The sequence below is a fragment of the Paroedura picta genome, chromosome 9, assembly GCF_049243985.1.
Source record: "Paroedura picta isolate Pp20150507F chromosome 9, Ppicta_v3.0, whole genome shotgun sequence".
Taxonomy (NCBI): Eukaryota; Metazoa; Chordata; class Lepidosauria; order Squamata; family Gekkonidae; genus Paroedura; species Paroedura picta.
Window position 1 is genome coordinate 88,180,298 of NC_135377.1, and position 10,427 is coordinate 88,190,724.

At 45.3% G+C, this 10,427-nt stretch overlaps 1 long non-coding RNA gene across 1 annotated transcript; it reads right to left on the reverse strand.

The window, feature by feature from the left end:
- Positions 1–209: 209 nt before the first annotated feature.
- LOC143844316 (uncharacterized) lies at positions 210–8,659 on the reverse strand. The gene is made up of 3 exons (XR_013233948.1): positions 8,582–8,659; positions 7,716–7,814; positions 210–418 (listed from the first exon to the last, which is right to left on the reverse strand). It is a non-coding gene; the product is annotated as an uncharacterized LOC143844316 (long non-coding RNA).
- Between the last annotated feature and the right edge of the window lie 1,768 nt (positions 8,660–10,427).

Sequence of the window (10,427 nt, forward strand, 5' to 3'; positions counted from 1 at the left end):
CTCTTCTCCAGGGATTCCTTCCTTCTCATGAGGTGGCCTTTATTTGTGTTAAATAAAGGACTGTTAAATAAAATGGAAATGTATGAATGATTTGGAATGTCAATCATGGAATTTATTCTTTTTTATTCTTTTTTTTATTTTCTGATAAACAAGAAATTACAGAATAAGAAGCAGAAAGAAAAAAAGAAAAAAGTTTGATTTTACACACATTTCAAAAATTTGTCCCAATGTCTTTGAAATTCTTCAGCAGGTCTTTGATTTACCAAATTTGTTGTCTTAGCCATCATGGCCAGTTCTCTGATCTTCTGACACCAAGAGTTCATCTGCAGCTCTTCTTGTTGTTTCCATCCAGAAGCAATGATGAATCTTGGCGCTGTTGTTGTTTAAAAGAAGAATTCTGCACTTCCCTTAGCAATACCTGTCAGAAAGACATTTTTGATAGCACATTTTTTGGTTCACCTGGAAATGTACATTTCAACATAATTTGCATGAATTTTTATCCGGGATTTTTAAAAAATTAATTTACAATTCCACCACATGTGGAAAAAGGGCCCTACTTTCTCATGAAATTTCCAACATTTACCATCAGTCTGGTTAGAGAGTTTGGAAACCACTTTAGAGGTCAGATATGACCTAAAGAACATTGTATACCAATTTTCACTTAAGGTCTTACATTTAATCATTTTCACTGTTTTAACCCATGAATGTTCACAGTCTTCATAGAATCATAGAATAATAGAGTTGGAAGGGACCTCCTGGGTCATCTAGTCCAACCCCCTGCACTATGCAGGACACACACAACCCTATCGCTCATCCACTATAACCTGCCACCCCTTTGCCTTCATAGAATCAGCCTCTCCGTCAGATGGCTATCTAGCCTATGTTTAAAATTTTCCACCTTTATAGATTCACCAAAATTCTGCATTTACTTCACCATATGATTTATTCTTGATTATTGTCACAGGTCATGAGACATTTGAATTTCCTAGTCTGAGAAACTCTTTTTGTTTTCCTTGGGATCCCCCATAAGCAGTGGTTATGCCATGGGAATAGGATGTGAAGATCCCAGTTTAGTCCACATCTTCCCATGTAAATGACCATGAACATCAGTCACATCAGGGATGTTGTGAGGATAGAATGTAGACCAGTCACATCAGGGATGTTGTGAGGATAGAATGTAAGAGAACTTTGTTTCGAGTTCCTTGGAGAAAGAAAAAGTTCCAAATTTACTTAATCTGTCAATCAATCTACCAGTCTACTCCCCCCCTCTCTCTCTTTGCCTTCCTGCTTGTCTCTTTGTCTACTAAATAATGCCCAGTGACATCCAAAAGATAGTCAGGCATTTCTGCCCAACCCATAAGAAAATTCACAGAATCCATCAGCAATTTTTTCCCATGAGGAGGAATTTTCATCTTAACTCTGCTAAATAACATTTTAGTGGCAGCCCTGCTAAATTGCAGTCTATTGTTCTGTAAAATATTCATTGTTGTATGTGGTTGTAGAAATCGTGTTTCTCCAGACTTTGGAGCATTTCTCTCTGAATTAAAAGCCTTATTGTGCACAGATGTCATAGAAAAATCATCTGGCTTTCCCTTGTCTTTCAGATGAAAGGATTACCGAGCAATAGTCATTAGGAGATGCATTGTTTAAAAAAGAAATCTGTTAGCAAATTAGAAATTCTTCATAGTTTTCTTTTTTAATATGTGGGCGCCAAGCACAGAATGAAAAAGATACTATGCGCTCAATGAAAAATGTTTAAATCTCCAGGCAAGGGGGCTGTTATTGAAGGCATAAAGTATAATTAACCTGTTAAGATATAATAGGTGCTGGGTTTTTTTAAAAGCCAGGAACGTTATTTTTCTACAATTATTGTTCTTTTATATGGAAATATGTGTCAGCCAAATACAATAGCCCAGAATAGGTTTGGATGTACACATAGGTGTTGGGCTTTTGGGTTTTTTTTAAAATGATGATCATGTTTCTGCTTATAAAGATGTTGTTCTTTTAAAAAAGATGTAGGCATTTATAACTTGCTTTCCCACATACAACATCATTTTGGCTACCTCCATGTCATCCTTACAGCAACTCTGTGATGTAGTTTATACATAGAATGACTGGTCCAAACAAGCTACTATGGCAGATCTGAGCTTTCAACTTCCAGCTAGGTATAGTGGTAAAAAGTGGTGGAACAAGGTGGAACAAGGTTTGATTCTCCACTCCTCCTCCACATGCAGCCTGCTGGGGGACTTTGGACCAGTTCCAGCTCTCTCAGAGCTCTCACAGACTCACCTACCTCACAAGGGTGTCTGTTGTGTGGGGAGCGGAAGGGTGATTGTTAGTGACTTTGAGACTCCTTCATGTCGTGAAAAGCAGGGTACAAAAACCCCAGCTCTTTTCTTCTTTTTCAATCTCAGTAATTGTTAACATTGTCAGCCGGTAGGCAGGTTCTCTTCCTCTTGCCTGTTCCATAGCTCCATGTTTGGCCAGCTCCCAGACCATTCCTGCTTGCCTCCCCACCCACCTATTTGAATGTTTCAAGAGCTGTAGCATCAGCGGCCATTAATCCTTCTCTCCCATCCTTCAATACCACATTGATCTAGTGACCGTTCTCTCATAAGTGCCCTCTAGAGCAGGGGTAGTCAACCTGTGGTCCTTCAGATGTTCATGGACTGCAATTACCATGAGCCCCTGCCGGCAAACCCTGGCAGGGGCTCATGGGAATTGTAGTCCATGGACATCTGGAGGACCACAGGTTGACTACCCCTGCTCTAGACCAATCCTGATTCTTTCCTGTTTTTGTCATTTGGGTCATTGTGACTATTGAATTGTGGGTCCAATATGACTCAGAGACGCTTGTGTCCAGAACATCAACTCTTTTATGTATCACTTACAACTGAACAACCAAAGAGCCCAACACCCAAACTTACATACAGTTGAGGGGCTCCTACCAAAGCCTGTGATTAGCCCTAAGCAAAGCTCCTAAGTAGACAAACACAACCAATAGAAGACTGGGTCCTATGTGCTGTCCCATGGCAGTCATGTGTTCCCCAAACCCTAACAGAGATCCCTGCTCTCAGTCTCCACTAGTCTGCATATACAACAATGACATTGACATGCGGTAGTCAAACTGCGGCCCTCCAGATGTCCACGGACTACAATTCCCACAAGCCCCTGCCAGCATTCACTGGCAGGGGCTTGTGGGAATTGTAGTCTGTGGACATCTGGAGGGCCGCAGTTTGACTACCCCTGAGCTAGACTATCCCTTCCCCTCCATCCTCATTCAGTTGGCATATCTGAAGCATTGAGATATCAGCACCTACTGTACAAAACTTCTGCCCTCTCCCTTATCCCGATCTTATAATCCATGGTTGCTGTAGTACCCACCAACCCCTTTCCTAGTGCCCACCAGGTGTTTCAAGGAGTGGGTGGGGCCATGGGCCTTTCCTCAGCAAGGTTTCTGATTGGCCATTGGAAATTTGATTGATCGAGCAGATTTTAAACGCATTGCTTTGGCACCAGCTTCCCCTGCTGCAATCATGGTTACTATTCATGTCCCCAGGGATGGAGGACAAAGGCACCTTAGGACCTAAACCTGCCCATCCACTACTTGACACCCCAATACAGACTTCATGAGGAAGTACAGAGCAGTGTTATGTGCAGAATGCACACTGCACAGTGTATATCATCACAATGGACTATCCACTCACATATATTCTCTCTGTCGTTAAAAGTCAGAAGGAACCCAAACTGAGCTTTTGTGGGTCCTTCTTGTCTGACCCCATGGAGAGAACTTCATAGTTGAGATTACGTATTTTGCTGCAAACTCTACAGCGCAGGGACACTGTTATGCCTAGCTCGAACTTGTGAGACTGGATGTGGTTTTGATGGTTTGTGAAATAGGGAGGGGTAACATGTTGCTGAAATGAATCTGGCTCACCAAGTGAGTATTGTCCCTCATGGCTGCCATCTTCTGTTTATTGAAGCTAAATGTTGAAGCACGATTGGAGCATCTAGTCCATATGCTGGAACCAATTCCCCCCCGCCCTTAGATATGAACAGATTGCAGAAACCTGTGCATGGATAACATCCCATGTCTAAACAAAAGCAGCATGAAGTGTGAATTCCACCCTCTCTCTTGTTCTCTCCGTGGGATTTTAACTTGTAGCTGTGATTACAACAAATGACAACAGTTGGTAAGCAATGCACCCAGAAATAGGGCTGATGGTATTCATCGTGGTGATATCATGCTCAGAATAGATTATGGGGAATGTATTGCTTTGGGTGAGCACCTAGCTGGAACCATAAGAACTATTCTGCCAGATTTCATAGTAGCGTGTCTCTGGACTGGAGAATAATCACAGAGAAGAGAAAACACTGTAAAGAGCATTATATTTTTTTAAAGATAATAATTACCAAGGAAACTGAGATCATTCTTGGTCACTTGCATTTTCATTATGAGCAAAAATAACACTGATTTAGGGTTGCCAGGTTCCTCCTGCCAACCAGTGGGGGCTGGGGGATTGGAAAGGAGGCCGAGGCTATGGTGCTTGCTGTGTGGGAAGATCACTGCTTATGCGTACCACATCATCTTTAACCGCTCCTAGCAGAGCGGATTAAATAAAGCAGTAAGGGCCCTGAGGGCAGGCCTTGTCCGGGATGAGGAAGGGTGCCGATATTTGCCCCCAGCCATTACTTTGCTCGCCTTCCCGGCGGCAGAGCCAGCAGCGGCAGCAGCAGCGGCGACAGAGCAGCGGCGACAGCAGCAACAGCAGCGACAGCAGTGGTGGCAACAGAGCCGCGAATGGAGGCGCCGGCGGCCGGGGCCGGCGGCAGCAGAGCCGCCTCTGGTGGCCGCAGCAACAGAGCTGGCAGTCACAGCGGAGTCACCAGTAGCGGCAGAGCCCGCGCCAGAAGAGCTGTGATCGGCGGCGGCGGAGCCGCGATTGGTGGTGGTGGTGGAGCCACGATCGGCGGCGGCGGGGCTGTGATCAGTGGCGGCAGGGCTGCGATCGGCACCACCAGTGGAGCTGCAAGCAGTAGTGGCGGCGGGGCCGTGAGTGCCGGTGGCGGCAGAGCCCCAAGTGGCGGCGGCGGGGCTGTGATCGGTGGCAGCGGCAGAGCCGCGCTCAGCGGCGGCAGGGCTGTGATCAGCGGCTGCAGCACCAGAGCCACCATCGCCCGCCGCCTCCCACCCCGCCCACACACAGACCCGCTTGGACTCCGCTGGGTAAGGTAGGCGAGGGGGGGGTGCAGGACTAACAGCTAGCACCCACTGTATTTACACTACAGCGGGCTTATTTCCTAGTGTTGTAATACTGCAGGAACATTCTGGTATTGGAGACAAACTTCTGTGGTAATAATGGCTTCTACCATAGAGTTTTTGCCCAAATACCAGAGCATTGCGGGGATGTCACTGATGTGCTGATGTAACTTCTGCTACTTGCTAGAAATTACCTCACCATGTCACCATCAACATAGCTATGTCCACCAGCTTGGTGTAGTGGTTAGGAGCGCTAACTTCTAATCTGGCGAGCCGGATTTCATTCTTGCTTCTCCCCCACATGTATCCAGCTGGGTGACCTTGGGCTCGCCACAGCACTGATAAAGCTGTTCTGGCTGAGCAGGAATATCCAGAATCCCATATTACTCTCAGCAGAGATTTGTCTTATTCTGTGAGAGGCTGCTGCTGGCTCAGCTTGGCTCAACTCCCCACCCACCTGCCCACTGACTTGCCCACCCGCCCTCTTGCTGCTTTAGGAAAGGAAAGGAGACAAGCAAGCTCATGCCCAGGTGCAGTAGGGTTTCTGTTTGAATTCGGGGGGGGGGGGGGCAAAGCAGAAAGGTTAAATGTTTTTGAATATTTATTTCAATGAAAAACAGTAAGCTAGATCTGGAAGTGCAAAAGAGGGCCAACAAACCAGTGCAGAACAACAGTACCTGAAGTTGGCAACCTACTACAACAAGTAGATACCAAACTGGGAGAATGGACAACTCTAACTACAACTGCGGTGCACCCCCCCCCCCCCCCCGAGCAAAACATTGAAATAAAGAACTGATCACTGAAAGAAAGAACTGTAAAAATCAACTTTTAAAAGAAACACAGCCCCAAGAAGAAACACAGCCCCAAGAATGCTGCCCCTCAGATAAAAGAGGAAAGAAACACTAGGAGGAAGAAACAGTAAATCCCAAAGCACCCCAAAAACCCACCCCACCCCACCCCACCCACAGAAACCAAAAGACTAGTTTGGAAGAAGTTATTAGGAAAAGAAGAAGAAAAAAAGGGGGGGGAGGTTTAGAGTCCCTCAGTCAAACCATTGATGTCCTACAAGTTGCCAGGGAAAGCTCAGCTTTGCTAACACATTTGCAGAAGTCAATGCAACAATTGGCTGACTACATTCCACAACCAGAGAAGGCTGTTATTTCAGTTACCATATATACCTGCGTATAAGCCGAGGAGGGTTTTTTCAATGTGAAATGGTGTGCTTAAAAACACAGCTTATACACGAGTGTATACAGTAAGTGCAGAATCAGCCCTTGTTTCTTGGAACCACAGAATATTTAGGCTAAAGTTGTAGAGTGATCCCCAGTCAACTCCCCAAGGAAAGAGCCATAAGACAAGAGCTCTTTGGATCTTGCCAAATGTTCATGCCTCTGACAAGGAGGAGCCTTTAAGTTCACAGGGATGTAGCCTATCACAGGGCAGGGCTTGTCATTCCTCTGCTGCACGCCACCCCCAGCACACACTGCCCCAATCTGCCACAAATAAAAGTACTTAACAAGCACTCTCAAGCAAGATACAAAACACCCACCCACCACTGCTGTCCTCACTCAAGTATACACATCAGCCTCTATTAGAATAACCAGAAAAAGAAGCAAAACCCCCTCACTCCTCCACATGCAGCCAGCTGGATTTAATTCCCCACTTCTCTACGTGCAGCAAGCTAGGTGCCCTTGGGCTAGTCACAGTTCTCTTAGGGCTATTCTTGTAGAGTAGTTTTGTTAGAGCTCTCTCATCCCTACCTACCTCACAGAATGTTTGTTGTGGGGAGAGAAAGGGAAAGGTTCTTGTAAGAGGCTTTGGGACTTCTTTGGGTACTGAAAAATTGAGTATATATATTTAAAAAAACCTCTTCTTCTTTCTTCTAGAGCAGGGGTAGTCAAACTGCGGCCCTCCAGATGTCCGTGGACTACAATTCCCAGGAGCCCCTGCCAGCGAATGCTGGCAGGGGCTCCTGGGAACTGTAGTCCACAGACATCTGGAGGGCCGCAGTTTGACTACCCCTGTTCTAGAGAGTCAGCTTTGGACTAAAAGTGTCCAGTTGCTGATCTCCAGCTGCCTTTCTGCCTCCCTTCAGGACTGCCTCCTTAAACCTTACAAATCTATTGTCCCCACCACCACACACACACATACACTTTCCTATTTATAACTGTTACCAAAGTGCTGCTTGGGCAATTGCAAAACCAGGGCCCTGTGTTTAGCTGTTGATTGTCTTGCAGAAGTGCCTCTCTAAGAAGTGGCAAAAAGACACTGAAGGCATACGAAGTGCGTGGAGGATTTCTATAACTGTCTTTCTTGGTGACAGGCGTACAATATAGTGCGAGGCTGAAATTGCCTATCTGACATAGTAAGCTTGTATATCTCGCGTCTAGGGAAGATGACAATGGAAAGTTCAACTCTGATGAAATACGTCCTGTTTTTGGAAAGGAAAACTCACTTAGAAGAATTCATGCTTGGATCAACAGGGTGTGATTACATGGATAACAAGGAGCCCTTCTTTCAGTCTTGCATTCTCTTCTGTCTTTTTTTCAAAAAACTGGGAAGGAAATGAGAATAGTTCAGTAGATGCAAGTGAGCTGGTTGTAATTCTAACAAGCTCACTCGGTGGCCTTAACCAAGCCATCATTCTTAAGGGCTCAGACATGACAAAAAAAAAAAAATCATGCATTTCCAGCCCTCTCTAAAACATAATTTGCAGACTCATGAAGCCTCAATTTCCCTTGGTTCCATGTTGGGAGGAAAGAGGAAGTTTAACCCTATGTTTGTTTCTGATAATTGAAACCTGATTGCTCTTGCTGTTAACACAGGCTTACTCAACCAGGGTTTGCTGAAACCCCTGGGTTTCTTGAAAGGGTGATATGACATTGTCATGTCACCCCCCCCCCCATGGCCAGTGATGGGCCTGGAAGTGGTGGGAAAAGGGAGGGGGCCCGGGTGCACATGTACACAGCTGTGTTTTCCAACAATATTCATGATAACTTCTGTGGTTTCTCAAAGCCTGAAGAATGTTTCAGAGGATTCTCAATGGCAAAAAAATTCTATTTTTTGTCCATCTGCAATAGCCAAGCCCCAAAATTTTGACTTTCCATGCACTTCCAGGTGGTTCCTCAAGGTTTATGAATGGATACATTTCAAGGCAATCGCCACTCAATCTAAACATTTACCAAACTTCAAGATAATAGGGGAGGTGGAAGTTGGAGGGCATGTAGAGGAATAGCACAACTGTGATGTCTAACTTGCACAGGATCTGTTCTATATACTCCTGAACCTCCCGAATCTGCACCTGTCGTTTCCCAACAGTACCTAGGAGCACCTTCTTTGGGATGGCTGGAACTCAGACCCAGAAAATCCACAAACCATCATGAACTTTTTAGTGCCAGGTGCAATACTTCAGTTTAAGAGGATTGTGATGTCATAGAATGCTCCTCTGGTTGATATAGTTTCTTTCTGGAGCTAGCGCATAGTCCGTAGACTCTGTCCCGGTGACAAATCCATCAACTCCTCTCATCTCACCTCTTCCTTAGATTCAACAGGCTGGTATCTTGGGAGTTGCCAAAGATCTGTAAAAGGGACAGGACAACAGCTGCTCTGTAGACTTACAGCTCCTATCACACTGTCACAGTATCCCCGGAGCCTTCCGGCAAAGTAATGTGAAGCAGCTTCCCTACAACTTCCCTGTGGCAAGAGGGTGATTAAAACACTTCTCCTGCACAGTCAGACCAAAACTGCAGGCAAAACCCTTTTTTTTCTCCCTTAAGAAAATATGCTCTTAATTAACAAAATCACCCAGGAGAACCAGATCGCATAGCCCTGAAGGCCATATCTTCGGCACCCCTGATCCATCTAATTTAAACTGAAATATTCACTCCTGAAACTCTTTGGTCCTAATTATAAATTCGCACTTATTGGAATTACTGTGAGTATAAAAATGACATCAAAAGAGTTCTTTCCCTGTAGCTAGGTTCCAATAAGTGATGTTTTCAACCACACTATTCCAATATTTTTCTTTTTTTTGAACGCAATGTGGCTATTGTCCAGCCATAGTAATCACTGTTTAAACATAATATCACTTTGTGATCTAGTGCACTCTGAATTTAGGGATTTGATACAGGGTCTCCTAGTCATTTGCCCAATATAAAGGTAAAGGTAAAGATATCCCCTGTGCAAGCACTGGGTCATGTCTGACCCTTGGGGTGACGCCCTCTAGCGTTTTCATGGCAGACTCAATATGGGGTGGTTTGCCAGTGCCTTCCCCAGTCATGACCGTTTACCCCCCAGCAAGCTGGGTACTCATTTTACCGACCTCAGAAGGATGGAGGGCTGAGTCAACCTTGAGCCGGCTGCTAGGATCGAACTCCCAGTCTCATGGGCAGACAGCTTCAGACAGCATTTCTGCTGCCTTACCACCCTGTGCTACAAGAGGCTCAATTGCCCAATATAGTAGGTAACAAATTACACTGGATTCATTTTTCTATGAAGAAAATAGCACTGGGATTGGGGGCTCTGTCCAGGCATTCAATGAAACCAGGGCCAGTTCCTGGTTAGGGCTGGGATGAGCAGAGAGTTCCCAGGGCCTCACGCTCATCCTCTGTCTATAATCAGTGCCCCCCAACCACATGACACCCATCTTTTTGCATGAACAAATACAAGAGCATTTATGTGGTGAAGGCCCTTGAGAAAGTCCTCATTGCTGGCCAATCCAGGCAGTAGCTATGCTGGATGCTAAAGAAGGAGAGGAGGCAACTCAAAGAAAGAAGTAGGCTACAACGATAGTACAACGATATAGGCTAGATATCAGGAAAAAAATTTTCACAGTCAGAGTAGTTCAGCAGTGGAATAGGCTGCCTAAGGAGGTGGTGAGCTCCCCCTCACTGGCAGTCTTCAAGCAAAGGTTGGATACACACTTTCCTTGGATGCTTTAGGATGCTTAGGGCTGATCCTGCATTGAGCAGGGGGTTGGACTAGATGGCCTGTAAGGCCCCTTCCGACTCTATGATTCTATGATTCTAAGTGAAACAAATGGTCCAGTGTTCTTGGCAGAAGAGCAGCCATGATGTGTTGATAAATACAGATGGTAATTTCATCAGCAGAACAGGCTTCAGTGAATCAGAGTCTCTCATGGTCCTAACAATTCTTCCATTAAGCTGCA